The 14,564-nt window shown below is 42.3% G+C and overlaps 1 long non-coding RNA gene across 1 annotated transcript in view; it reads left to right on the forward strand.

Annotated features, from left to right (window-relative positions):
• Positions 1-8,544, forward strand: part of LOC149977297 (uncharacterized) — a 46,352-nt gene extending 37,808 nt beyond the window's left edge. The window contains exon 3 of the long non-coding RNA XR_016487531.1: positions 5,955-8,544. This is a non-coding gene — a long non-coding RNA (uncharacterized LOC149977297). The remainder of the gene's footprint in view (positions 1-5,954) is intronic.
• The last annotated feature ends 6,020 nt before the right edge of the window (positions 8,545-14,564 follow it).

Here is a 14,564-nt window from a genome sequence, read left to right on the forward strand (position 1 = left end):
AAACCTGAGTGCCCTCCCCTCTGACCTTCTCCACCAATGTGAACAATAAAAAGGTACTGCTGAGATTTGAACTCAGGATATCCTGTTTACTAGACAGGCACTTTAACCAACTAAGCCACAGCACCCACAAAAGTCATATATGTTGCAGATGTGAACACCGACACCTATTTGAATCAAACCAGTCTCATTAATTTAACCCACATCTCTGCCTGAGCATGTGAGAGGCAGTGTTGCCAAATCCTCAGGAAGGAAAGTAGCTATTGCTGGTCCTAAAAGTAGCTAGAAGTCGCTAAATGACGTCATCACATAATTTTCATAATTGGCCAAGTGGATGTAATTGTGATTGACGCTGTAGGAGAGAGGAATAATGTTGCGGGAGAGACAAAAAGTGAGTAAAAAAACACCCTAGGTATGTTTTGAACTAAAATGTAACTTTCTTCTGTCGATTCTTGTCTTTTTTCTGAATACTCACTAAATATAGCGACAAAGTCGCTAAGTTGGCAACACTGGTGAGAGGTGGGTAGCGAGATATCAGTAATCAATGGTAATCACATACTATTTCTTCGTAACTATGATCATTCGAGGACAGTACATTTTTCATTTGGGTCTCGAGATGAATAACCTCAAGAACCTCTGACATGAATTCTTAAACTATGATTTGGGACCCAAAGCGGTTATTAACATGTCATAGGTGGGTCGCGAGATATGAGTGAACATTCAGAATCATACACTATTTCTTCATAATGTTGGTCGTTCGAGGACACTGCATTTCTCATTTGGCTCTCGAGCTTAAAAATGGTAAAAACGTCTGAAACAGCAGATTAATCATTTCGTGTAAGTAATTAACCTACAATATGGTGGGGAACTTTGTCAAACGGCAGAGTTGCTGAGTTTCTTAGCTTTCATAGTAAGTCTTAACTCATTCAAAAAACAACCCTTCTAAAATTACATTGCCGTGACCCGGATTCGAACCGGGGTTGCTGCGACCACAACGCAGAGTACTAACCACTATACGATCACGGCCGGCTTCAAGAGCTGGCTTTGTAAAGCCTACATAGGCTGTGAAAGTGATGTGCACAAGCTGGCTAAACTCTTTTCATTTTGGTCTCGATAATGAATAAACTGAAGAAACAGTGGAGCTTTACACAGTCGGTAGGTTTTTTCTCATTCAAAAAGTGCCCTTTTTCCGTGACATTGGAATATCTCAATTGCATCCTCCTCACGTCATCTCTAATTCTCTAAACCCATTGGTGAGAAAACCTGAGTGCCCTCCCCTCTGACCTTCTCCACCAATGTGAACAATAAAAAGGTAATGCTGAGATTTGAACTCAGGATCTCCTGTTTACTACACAGGCACTTTAACCAACTAAGCCACAGCACCAATAAAAGTCATATATGTTGCAGATGTGAACACCCACACCTATTTGAATCAAACCAGTCTCATTAATTTAACCCACATCTCTGTCTAGCAAAATCACATCACAAAAGAGATGTCTTTTACTAATATTGGAAACGATACAGACACCTTCAATTGTCTAGCAACAGGGTTTCTTAAGCTACGTTTTGGGACGCAAAGTGGGCCTGAGCATGTGAGAGGCAGTGTTGCCAAATCCTCAGGAAGGAAAGTAGCTATTGCTGGTCCTAAAAGTAGCTAGAAGTCACTAAAGTGAGTAAAAAACACCCTAAGTATGTTTAGAACTACAATTGAACTTTCTTCTGTCGATTCTTGTCTTTTTTCTGAATACTCACTAAATATAGCGACAAAGTCGCTAAGTTGGCAACACTGGTGAGAGGTGGGTAGCGAGATATCAGTAATCAATGGTAATCACATACTATTTCTTCGTAACTATGATCATTCATTCGTAATTTTGTCATCAGTCTGGCATTCTCTGGATTTATGGTGCTTTCAAAACAACTGGGAACTTGGGAAAAAACAAGGTTGAATCATAATGACGTCATTGATCTTCAGGTCGTAGCTTTAGAAACAGGCCGGATTTACAATTCCAAGTTGGATGATCGTTCATAATGTATTTTCCTAGTCGGAGACTGTTTATTCCCGACATCCCAGTTGTATGGAACTCACTGAAGTCAAGTTTTCACAGTTCCAAGTTAACAGTTGTTTTGAGCGGGGCACAAATCATGCTTCATTGACAGCATGGCCAATGCTGAATGTTTATCATTTTAAAATTGGAAATTACAGTTTTTTCCAACTGCTTACACACAAAATCTTTTCATGTCACACGATTTTTTAAACCTCTCACTCAAAGTGCAAAACTACACACCAAATATCCAAAACCATAAGCTATTTCTCAGCCTTTGACTCAGTTGTCAATTGCATAAAACACTTTTTTCAAAACACTACACACAATTCTCTACCTAAAACACAAAAATCTAACAGGAAGTGACTTGCTTTCCTTTTCCAAACACAACCAATCAGAATGCTACACTTATTCACCGGGTCACACACACACGCCTCACATGCGCAAACACTAATAGCTTAACTGATCACTAACCAATCACTGCTTTACTGTAGTATAGGCCTATAAATAGGTCAAAGGTCAGATTACCTGTTTTGAACAATGGATGCCAACAATGGACAGAGAGCAAAAGGAGTAGGAGGGAGAGGAAGAGGAAGAAGAGGACGAGGGCAAAGAAGAGAAGGAAGGAGAGCCATCTCTGATGAGATTAGGGCAACACTTGTTGATCATGTGATCAACCACGGTTTGACCATGAGAGAGGCTGGCCAACTTGAGTCGATTTACAGTGGCGTCCATAATTCGAACCTTCAGAAATGAGAACAGGTATGCAACTATCTAATGACTATTTTAGTATTACAGTAATGTACTGTAAAATACGAATGACTGCATGGTATTGCATAAACATTTGTAACTCTAAGCCACCCATTTACAGCACTGCATTGAATGAATGAGGTTGGTTATCATGCTGTACTAAATTTTTTTGTACATTGTTTACAGTTCCTATGCTGAACACATACTGTGTTTCAATTCTGTCCAGAGTGGAAAGGCAAAGACATCATGGAGGACGAGGACGCTTGTTTACAGATGTACAAGAGACTGCAATTATAAATATGGTTTTGGCCAACAATGCAATTAGGATTCGAGGGATAAGAGAGCATATCTTGAATAATGACACCATATTTAACAACATCAATGCTGTAAGCCTGTCCACCATACAACGCATCCTCCAACGGCACCGAGTGACGATGAAACAACTTTACAAGGTGCCATTTGAGAGAAACTCTGACAGAGTCAAGAATATGCGACATGACTTTGTAGAGGCATGTATGCAAGACTAATTCCAGTACTTCAGACATACCATATTTACTCATCTGTATATCCTTTTGTCTGTTACAGAGAGTATTGGAGCTGGATGCCCATGTAATTCGCCATTAATTTATTTATGTGGATGAGGTTGGCTTCAACCTCACCAAAACCAGGCGCCGCGGAAGAAATGTAATAGGACAGAGGGCAATTACCAATGTCACTGGACAGCGTGGGGGTAATATAACTATGTGTGCTGCCATCACTCAAAACGGGGTCCTCCATCACAATGCCACACTGGTTCCGTACAACACCGGCCATATGCTCACTTTTCTGGATACAATTTACACAATGCTTGTCCCTGATCCAGATCAGGAGCCTGCTAGATTTGTGGTTTTATGGGTCAATGTTAGTTTTCACCGGGCTGTTCTGGTCCAAAACTGGTTTGCCACCCATCCACAATTTTGTATAGTTTTGTACCTACCCCCATATTCACCTTTTCCAAATCCCATAGAGGAATTCTTCTCAGCCTGGCACTGGAAAGTGTATGATCGCCAACCCTATGCCCGCATGCCGCTTCTCCAGGCAATGGAGGACGCATGTGGGGACATAGAGGTTGCCTCTGTCCAAGGTTGGATACGCCATGCTAGGAGATACTTCCCTCTGTGTTTGGCAAGAGAAAACGTATCTTGTGATGTGGACGAAGTATTGTGGCCAGACCCAGGCCGGAGCACTGGTGACTGCCGCCCCCCCCCCCTGCATTTTGAATGAGATGTGAGGCATTTTGCATTTTGTGTGTGCAGTTTTGGGAATTGTGTGTAGATTTTTGAAAAAAAGGACATAGTTTTGAAAACTTGTTTAAGCAGTTGGAAAAAACTGTAATCCCAGATTTGTGACCACACGGCCACACCACTGAATAGCAGGCTACTCATTGCTTTGCAATGCTTGCAGTTAGCCACTGTCACTGATTCCTTCCATACCACTCATTGTTGAATTTACGATTTCCAACTTGTTGTGTAATGTTTATGTACAATGGCCGATGAGAACCAATGCGTTTCATCTATAATTTATCTTCAGGATTAAAAAGGATTTGCCAGTAGATTGCCAACTTGATTCATGATGATGACTGCTAGCTTGCTAGCTAAGATTTTGAATGTATGATGTTGACATGATCACTCCAATCAAAGCTACTGTACATATAATGTGATTTGACATAATTTAATTAGTGGTCAATGACCTTGAGCCTTCGGGGATGGGCACTTCTAATGTAACTCTATAGCAGCACCAAAGGGGCTAGAACTTTCTAGCTCTACCCTTAGACTTGATGGTGACGTTGTGTTCCCATGAGTGACAGAACACTGTGCCAATGACGGCGCAACGCTCCGTATTTTCTGATGGCTTGCTCCACCACCACAGGAAGCACTGAGCTAGGCTGAAAAACCTACATTTTGGAGCTGCCTTAATCATGAAAACAAAAAAAGATACCATGTTTTTATGCAGGCTTTATTAACTCATATTTTTTACATTGTTTGCAAACTGATATGTGACACGTATTAATTCCAAACTAACATGCAAAACAGACAAGCCCCCTCCACCCCCCCCCCCAAAACGACGGATCGCCCCTGGGTGTAAGTAAATATTAAGAAATTGTTCGGTATACTCAGTGTAGGGCTATTAGGTCGTTTTTGTGCTCTCAAAACAGTGAGTTTATAAAAGTTCTTCCTCAAGAGAATTGTATTATTGAAAATGAAAGAGTTGGGAATGTTGTTCAATTGTCATATTAATGCTACATGTACTATCAATATAGAATAAAAAAATATCCTGAAAGTTTAAGAACCTCTGGACTAGCAAATTAATCAAATGTATTAACCTACTATGAGCTGAAGGACTGTGTCCAATAGCAGGATTGTCTCCTTAGTTAGTTAACTTACAGTTACTAGAACATGCGTGTGTCCGTGTACGCCATCGCCCGCATGTTGATTTTGTCCATCCAATCAGGACACGGAGGTTGAAATATCAAAACAAACTCCGAACCAACAATATTAATTTGGGGAGAGGTTGAAAAGAGATTAAACATTTGTGGCAATTTAGCTAGCTAAATCGGATGTCCTGATCGCGTCTGATCTGGATGGGCAAAATCAACATGCGCGCGATGACGCATGCAAACGCCTGGTCAAGTCAGCATGTTAGCCTTACCAGTTAGATTAAACAATGTTTTAACTTCAAAATACCGCCCATTTGCCAGGACATCGCAATGCTGTGACTCGGATTTAATTCCGGGGTTGCAGAGTACTAACCACTATACGATCACGGCGAGCTACCAGAGCTTGATTGTAGAGATGAGATACTGGGCTACTCAAACTGGCACTGTGACATGTACAAGCTGGCTAAATGCTTGAGTTGTTAGCCAGTTCAGCTAATGTCACAGTTTGTAGTTAGATTTACAGTTTAGATTTACACAGTTAGTGCATTTTAATTCATTCGAAAAGAGCCCTTTTGTCGTGACATTGGGAGAATCTCAATTGCATTACTCCTCACGTTCACTTTCCTCTCTCCTTCCCTCCTTCTCAAAACTCCTTCTTCTCCCCAGGTGAACATATTATATATTTTACCCCCTTTTTCTCCCAAATTTCATGATTATGATCTCGTCTCATTGCTGCAACTCCCCAACAGGCTCAGGAGAGGCAAAGGTCCCGAAACATGACCCACCAAGCCACGCTTCTAACCAACCACTCAACCTAGAGGCCAGCTGCACCAATGTGTCACAAGAAACAACATTCAACTGACAACAGCCTGCAGGCACCCGACCCGCCACAAGGAGTCTCTAGAGTGCAATGAGCCACGTAAGGCCCAACCAGCCAAACACTCCCCTGGGCCAATTGTGCGACACCCTATGGGGCTCCCGGTCACGACTGGGATCGAACCACAGGCTGTAGTGACACCACAACACTGCTACGCAGTGCCTTGGATCACTGCACCCCTCAGGAGGCACACATTTAGATGTTTGCCCTAGCACTAAACATTTGATTAAAATAACCGACAAATTATCAAGCTTTGATTATTTGAATCAGCTGTGTAGTGCAAGGGTAAAAACCAAATCGTGCACCCATGAGGGGGAGGTCAGGGGCAGCTACCATGATCTGGGGGAATTTGGCAGGGTTGCCTAGTTATTTAGCTTGCACAGTAAGTTTTAACTAGTTCAGAATTTAGCCCTTTGGCCATGACATTGTGTAATGCAATGCCATGATCAGGACTCGAATCTGCTGCAGCCACAAGACAGAGTACTAACCTCTATACTATCACAGCGAGCTACCTGAACTTGAGCATTAGGGGGAGATATTGGGGTACTCAATAATACAGTGATGTGGACAAGCCACAGGGGAACACTCTGGCTAAATGTCAAAGTTAGCTTGTTAGCTAGCTCACTTAAAAGGAGTCCGCCTCGCCTCCTTCTCAAAACCCATTGGATGAGAAAGCCAGAGATCCCACCCCTCTAACCTTCTCCCCCAATGAGATTCAAACTCAGGAGCTCCTGTTTTCAAGACAGGCACTTCAACCAGCTAAGCCACAGCGCTCACAGTGTAGGTACATTATATTTTGTGAGTGGGAAAAACCACACATATTTTGAATCGAAGCAGAATCTTATTTATTTAACCTATATCTCTTTCCAGAATTTATTTTTAGAAGAAAAAAAAAATCCTAATTTATATGGACACCTTAGATTTGATCTTTGTTCGTGAAATGTTGGTGATGTAAAAATATGTCATGTTGGTGATGTAACAATATGTCATGTTGGTGATGTAACAATATGTCATGTTGGTGAATTAACAATATGTCATGTTGGTGATGTAAAAATATGTCATGTTGGTGATGTAACAATATGTCATGTTGGTGATGTAACAATATGTCATGTTGGTGATGTAACAATATGTCATGTTGGTGATGTAAAAATATGTCATGTTGGTGATGTAACAATATGTCATGTTGGTGATGTAACAATATGTCATGTTGGTGAATTAACAATATGTCATGTTGGTGATGTAACAATATGTCATGTTGGTGATGTAACAATATGTCATGTTGGTGAATTAACAATATGTCATGTTGGTGATGTAACAATATGTCATGTTGGTGAATTAACAATATGTCATGTTGGTGATGTAACAATATGTCATGTTGGTGATGTAACAATATGTCATGTTGGTGAATTAACAATATGTCATGTTGGTGATGTAACAATATGTCATGTTGGTGAATTAACAATATGTCATGTTGGTGATGTAACAATATGTCATGTTGGTGATGTAACAATATGTCATGTTGGTGAATTAACAATATGTCATGTTGGTGATGTAACAATATGTCATGTTGGTGAATTAACAATACGTCATGTTGGTGATGTAACAATATGTCATGTTGGTGATGTAACAATACATCATGTTGGTGATGTAACAATATGTCATGTTGGTGATGTAACAATATGTCATGTTGGTGATGTAACAATATGTAATGTTGGTGATGTAACAATACATCATGTTGGTGATGTAACAATATGTCATGTTGGTGATGTAACAATATGTAATGTATTGATGTTCCCGATGAAATGACCCACTGTAAACAAGCAGAACAGAGCAGCAAATTTAACAGACATTTTTATTGATTAACATCTGGGATAATGTATCCAAGTCTTTACTGTGTTGTAGTGTTAACAAATTGCATATCTGGTTTCATTGGACATCTACATAGGTTTTGAAAACGAATTATCACTTATCAACGGCTATGGATGAGAAAGTGTAATTCTCAGAACGTTCAACTGCATTTGCCTAACACCTAATATTGAATTGCACCCGACCTTTGGCCCTGAGAACAACTTAAAATATTCTATGCATGGACTCTACAATTTGTAGAAAGTTCCACAGGGAAGCTGGCCCATGTTGACTCCAATTCTTCCCACAGTTGTGTGAAATTGGCTTTGGGTGGTGGGCCATTCTTGATACACACGGGAAACTGTTGTGCGTAAAAAAACCCCAGCAGCGCTGCAGTTCTTGACACAAACCGGTCACCTACTACCATAACCCCTTCAAAGGCACTTAAATCATTTGTTTTGCCCATTCCCCCTCTGAATGGCATACATACACAACGCATGTCTCAATTGACTCAAGGCTTAAAAACCCTTCTTTAACCTGTCTCCTCCCCTTCATCTACACTGATTGAAGTGGATTTAACAGGCAACATCAATAAAGGATCATATCTTTCACCTGGATTCACCTGGTCAGTCTATTTCATGGAAAGAGAAGGTTTTCTTAATGTTTTGTATACTCAGTGTAAATGGCTCTGTGCTGGAGGCTGTAGCAGCATCCGAAGAGATGACCTCAGCTATCCTGCAGCGCTGGGCTTACACAGCTGCCTCTGATTGGCTAGGAACAAAGGCCTGTGATGGCTGCACCCGCGTTTGGCAAGTACGTAGCTACACAGAGCTACAGTCAACCCAAACCCAAGCCCAGATGGAATCGTTCTGTCAAAGAGAGAACTTGCTTTCGTTATATTCTTGGCTCTGTAGGCTGAGCACCTCCCAATCATTTCATGTAGACAGAATGTGAAGATACGGAATAAGGCGTCGTTATAACAGTGTCAGGTTTCAGAATGAAGAATTGTTATAACACTGTTATAATAATGTATCATCAAGACTCCTACATGATCCGAGCATCTGACAGCAATCTCTATCAGTCTGTAAAAGGAGAAAGAAGAAGTAATCTCTTTCTTTTAGGCCTTGTTTAGACTCATATACTGAACTGTACTATCTTCCTGTATTACGTTTCAGCTCTGCAGACAGAGAGCGAAGCACAAGAGTCCACCCCCATAGTGGTTAGAGCGTTGGACTAGTAACTGAAAGGTTGCAAGATCGAATCCCCTGAGCTGACAAGGTAAAAATCTGTCGTTCTGCCCCTGAGCAAGGCAGTTAACTCACTGTTCTCCGGGCACTGAAGACGTGGATTTTAATTAAGGCAGCCCCCTCGCACCTCTCTGATTCAGAGGGGTTGGGTTAAATGTGGAAGACACACCTCTCTGATTCAGAGGGGTTGGGTTAAATGTGGAAGACACACCTCTCTGATTCAGAGGGGTTGGTTTAAATGTGGAAGACACACCTCTCTGATTCAGAGGGGTTGGGTTAAATGTGGAAGACACACCTCTCTGATTCAGAGGGGTTGGGTTAAATGTGGAAGACACACCTCTCTGATTCAGAGGGGTTGGTTTAAATGTGGAAGACACACCTCTCTGATTCAGAGGGGTTGGGTTAAATGTGGAAGACACACCTCTCTGATTCAGAGGGGTTGGGTTAAATGTGGAAGACACACCTCTCTGATTCAGAGGGGTTGGGTTAAATGTGGAAGACACACCTCTCTGATTCAGAGGGGTTGGGTTAAATGTGGAAGACACACCTCTCTGATTCAGAGGGGTTGGGTTAAATGTGGAAGACACATTTCAGTTGAATACATTCAGTTGGACAACTGACTAGGTATTCTCCTTTCCCTTTCCATAGGGCACTACTTTTGACCAGGGGCTTATGGGTCCTAGTCAAAAATAGTGTACTACATAGGGAAGTAGTGCATTACATAGGGAATAGGGTGTCATTTGAGACTGACTTCTATAGGGCACAACTTTAAATAAGCCATTTTCTTTTATCACATTTTCCTTTTTATACTTAATCTTGCTGTAAGGAAAGCAGGGTGCTAAAAGCAACCCACAGTTCGTCTTCAGGGTAGGCCTATCATTCCCCAGATTGAAATCAAATTGTAATTGTCACATTGATTAGGCGTGCCTCCGCTCTGTATCCCACCCCGACTTTGTTGACTGTCCTCCACCAGCCTGACTTTTGATTGCTATTTGTGGCTAAATAATTGCAAGGAGATTCCTGTGTAAAATTGATAATTTTCCTCAAATGTTCAAATTGTATCATAGCTTTTAGGGGCCAAAATGAGTCTGGGGCATTACAAATTATCCAGAGAAAAACGTTCTTAAAAACGTCACTTGTTGTGCAGCAAAGTGTTCCTGTTGTTGTCAGCACGAGTCCTTGACGCTCAGCCTGGAGTTGAGAAGAAAAAAAACGTGAGTAATTATCAGTGTTAACTCTGTAGACTTCGTAACGATTTATCCTGAATTTTGCTGACAGTGTTAAGCCCTGTTTCAATGCTTTATTCTCAAATATATAAGCAATATAACAATGGTCCCCGGGAACTCGTTCGCGTCAGGAGTGTTCTCAAGTGATGTCCGTCCCGAGACCGCGGGTGAAGCTTTAAGCACGTTTGGCTGTTCACCATCTCTGCATTTCGATGGCCTGTTATGAAAATATCACCCCTAAATATTGAAGACACATTCCACAACACTAGTAAAGGCATAACATTTTAATGTTTAGATGAGACATTTGCCCAGTTTCAGATGATTTAACCAATTTGACAAACTTTCTTATAAAATAATTACAACACGATTAGACTATTGAAAGGCCTAATATAGTTGGCCTAACTGAGTACATTGCAATGGGTGTTGCAATATTGTCACACTGCTGGATAATTACACAGTAATAAGTCCTGTTAAAACATATTTTAACTCTTGACTTGCAGCCTATTCAACAAATTATTGTAATAGTCTATTTTATGCTATTTTGGTTTCTATGACTATTTTATATTCTCTCTAACAACAACGTCCATGTTTATAATGAAATTATGCTGTTTCGATATTTAGATCAAATTTGAAAATGATTTGGAAACATGTATGCGCTTCGAATATAATTATCTATAGTCTATACTGAATAATCTTCTAATTAATTATTTCTGAAATTACTGTAAGCACATTTGAGTGTATTCAAATCCATGTGGGCTTACATTTACAATAGGACACTGCAACAAAAAAAAAGCAACTCAACAAAAATGAAATCTCTCTCAATAGTGTCCCCAGTTGAACTTCGTTTGCTCGCTATATTTTTCAAAGGTTTAATCATTTTCATCATAAATTATGTTCAGCCACTCTGTGATAAATAATTGGTGTGGTAATGATGGCAGAAAACTGCCGTGAATGTCGTGTAGCGCTCTGGAGACACTAAAGCCTACAGCTCATCCGTTCTGCCGCGTCAATGATGGCAGAAAACTGCCGTGAATGTCGTGTAGCGCTCTGGAGACACTAAAGCCTACAGCTCATCCGTTCTGCCGCGTCAATGATGGCAGAAAACTGCCGTGAATGTCGTGTAGCGCTCTGAAGACACTAAAGCCTACAGCTCATCCGTTCTGCCGCGTCAATGATGGCAGAAAACTGCCGTGAATGTCGTGTAGCGCTCTGAAGACACTAAAGCCTACAGCTCATCCGTTCTGCCGCGTCAATGATGGCAGAAAACTGCCGTGAATGTCGTGTAGCGCTCTGAAGACACTAAAGCCTACAGTTCATCCGTTCTGCCGCGTCAATGATGGCAGAAAACTGCCGTGAATGTCGTGTAGCGCTCTGGAGACACTAAAGCCTACAGCTCATCCGTTCTGCCGCGTCAATATAAAGAGACTCTCTTTTCCTCTCATTCATGCCTGGATGAATCAGACAAATATGGCTCCCGAAAATAATGTTCGATTGTGTTGTGAAATGTCTAGTCTGAAAAGCTTTTGACATTGGAGCCAGAAACGGATACGCCACTTCATTATTTAGATGACATTTTTTTCTTCAGAGTTTATTTGATCACAGTGATGTTTTTGATAGCCAACACATATTTTCAATGTATGGCTATATATTTATTATAATATTAGTTAATCATTTTTGTTCATTTTTTTGGGGTTTATTTATTTTAGAAGACACTTCCCTCTGTATTTTAGGCCTGTATTTGGTTGTAACAATTATTAATGTAATTTTAATGCACTTCTACATGTGGATGATGCTTCCTCTCTTTCTGTTTTAGGCTATTCTCTTAACAAGTCCTGAAAGGTGATTTAATCCTCTCCTTCCACAGGTGCTGCTCTCAGTACTCTTTCCCCATGTGTAACGGCTTAAGATGTCCTACCAGTGCCTTGTATCCGGGGGAAGAGGTGAAGCGTGACAACAGGTTGGAGGTTAGAATAGGAGGACCCGAGAGGAGGTTCCTGTCCTCCGGCCTAGGACGCCTAATCAAAATCCCATGGCCTTGTATCCTCACTCTCTTGCTCCCCCCCCCCCCCCCCCCCCCCCCCACACACACACACACACACACACACCGCTCTGGCTCTACTGCAGCTTCACGTCATTGTTGGTTTGTTCCTCCGACCACCTCTAATTCAATCATGTCCCTCGGGCCATGGGGACGCATCGCCAGAGGTCCCATCCACTATAAACACATTTAGGGATGACTTATTTTCCGCTTTAGCGCCGGGTCCACTCAGTACTCTCCTGTGTTCGGGCCTAGCTAACCGCAGCTACCCCAGATGGTTCTGCTAAGGTGGCTGTTTATGGATTCCTGCAGATTGTGGGTGAAGAGAGGGTTTCTCTCTTTTGGCCTGTCCTTCATTAGGAGAGAGGTATTTATCACAGTCGGACTGACTAACGGAGCTTAACCCTTCTGGTCCTCCACACACAGCACTATGCTACTGTTCAATGATGCCGACAAAAAAAAAAAGAAGGTTTTACGTCGTTTACATGGAACAAGAAAATGTAGTTAGAGTATCAGTTACCTAACGCAGCTTCCTCCATAGCTCAGAATGGACTTTGGTGGGTTTTTACCAGGGGCAAATCTGAAATGTCATCCTATTTCCTAAGTAGCATTATGTTTGGCCTGAGACGGTGCCATTTTGGACACAACGCAGCATTGATGTTTTACTGGCAGACGGATGTGTTACTGGCAGACGGATGTGTTGCTGGCAGAATCTGCTTAGAAAATAACACACTGTAGCCCTTATCTATGATGTAGTCATCTGTGAATGAATCACATTCACTGATTCACTGGACCTCAGTGCCTCAGTGTATTTGGCCTCATTTGAATAAAAGGTCAGAGAGAGGACAGAACACCCCATGTCTCCCTTCTCCCTTCATTCACTATTCTCCACACAAACCCAACTACAACTCCTATTTCCCAGCCTGCACCTCTCTTCCTGTCTGAGTGCTGACCCAGGGGTCGGTAGCTGCCAGTCACGTCCCTCAGCTGGCCTCCGAGCCTCTCCTCTCACGAACCACTGACCACAGACTGGGCTCTGTGAGGGGACCTCTGAAGGAAAGGCCCAGGCCGGTCATATGGGATCATCTCTGTGCATTCATGGTGTGTAATTTAATTACCCCTTCCCTCCTCTTTCTCATGTTTCCTTCTCCTATCCTAATGCAAACCCCAGGTTTGGACCGACCGTCACCCTGGTCTATAGTGAGAGGAAGGGCTTCAGGGGCTGACAGCCAGACAAAGACAGACACATGTTGACAATGTGTATACTCAGGCCCTGACAGAGTTTGGGTTAATAGTGGGAGTCTTGTATGAGGATCGACTGACGAGCAGCTTGTCAACTCTCCATCTACATGCTGTTGGAGGATCAGGGGGATCACCCACCGTGTCCATGGAAGGAAGAGGTCAGCTCTGTTGCTTTTCTTTCTTTGCAATTCAACATGATACAATAGGCCTGTTAAAGTCCCGCCTGCTATACTACTCATCCATAACCTGCTGTACTACTCATTCATAACCAGAGGATATGTGAACCTTTGACCTCCTCTCTTTGTGCTTTGACTGTGTCACATTATTTGAGCAATTGTCTGAAAAAAACTAGTGCCTTGAGATGTGTGAGTGTGTGTAGAGAGAGTAAGACAGACAGAGAGAAAGAGAGGGGGGCGAGATAGAGGGGGGAGATAGAGGGGGGAGAGAGAGAGGAGGGGAGAGAGAAAAATAGAGAGAGAGGGAGAAATTGAGAGAGAGAGAAATAGAGAGAGAGAGAACCACAACAATAACAAGAAAGTGAATGCAAAAGAGAGAGACAGGAAGCAGCCTATGGCCTGGGGCTACTAGGGTGAGAGGGGAAGGTCTCAGAAGGTTGGGGTCACCCTACTTGGCTGTCTGTTTGTCTGTCTGTGCCTTAAAGCCAGGACTAAGACCACAACCATGGAGGGCAGCAAGGAAGTGGAGAGGGTCAGGACAAGGCAGGGGGAGGAGAGTGCAAGGGAGCCCTTATCCAGTATCGGGCAGAGAAGGGGGAAGGGGCAGGAGAAGGGAGCCCTGAAACTCCCAACAGGCTGAACTGATTTCCTGTGTGGTGTCATGCCAAGGGTAGGTTCAGATCAGAGAACCGACCGGGGCTTTAGGCT

Source organism: Oncorhynchus mykiss, chromosome 16 (genome assembly GCF_057628025.1).
Source record: "Oncorhynchus mykiss isolate SJ-2025 chromosome 16, ASM5762802v1, whole genome shotgun sequence".
NCBI classification, from domain to species: domain Eukaryota; kingdom Metazoa; phylum Chordata; class Actinopteri; order Salmoniformes; family Salmonidae; genus Oncorhynchus; species Oncorhynchus mykiss.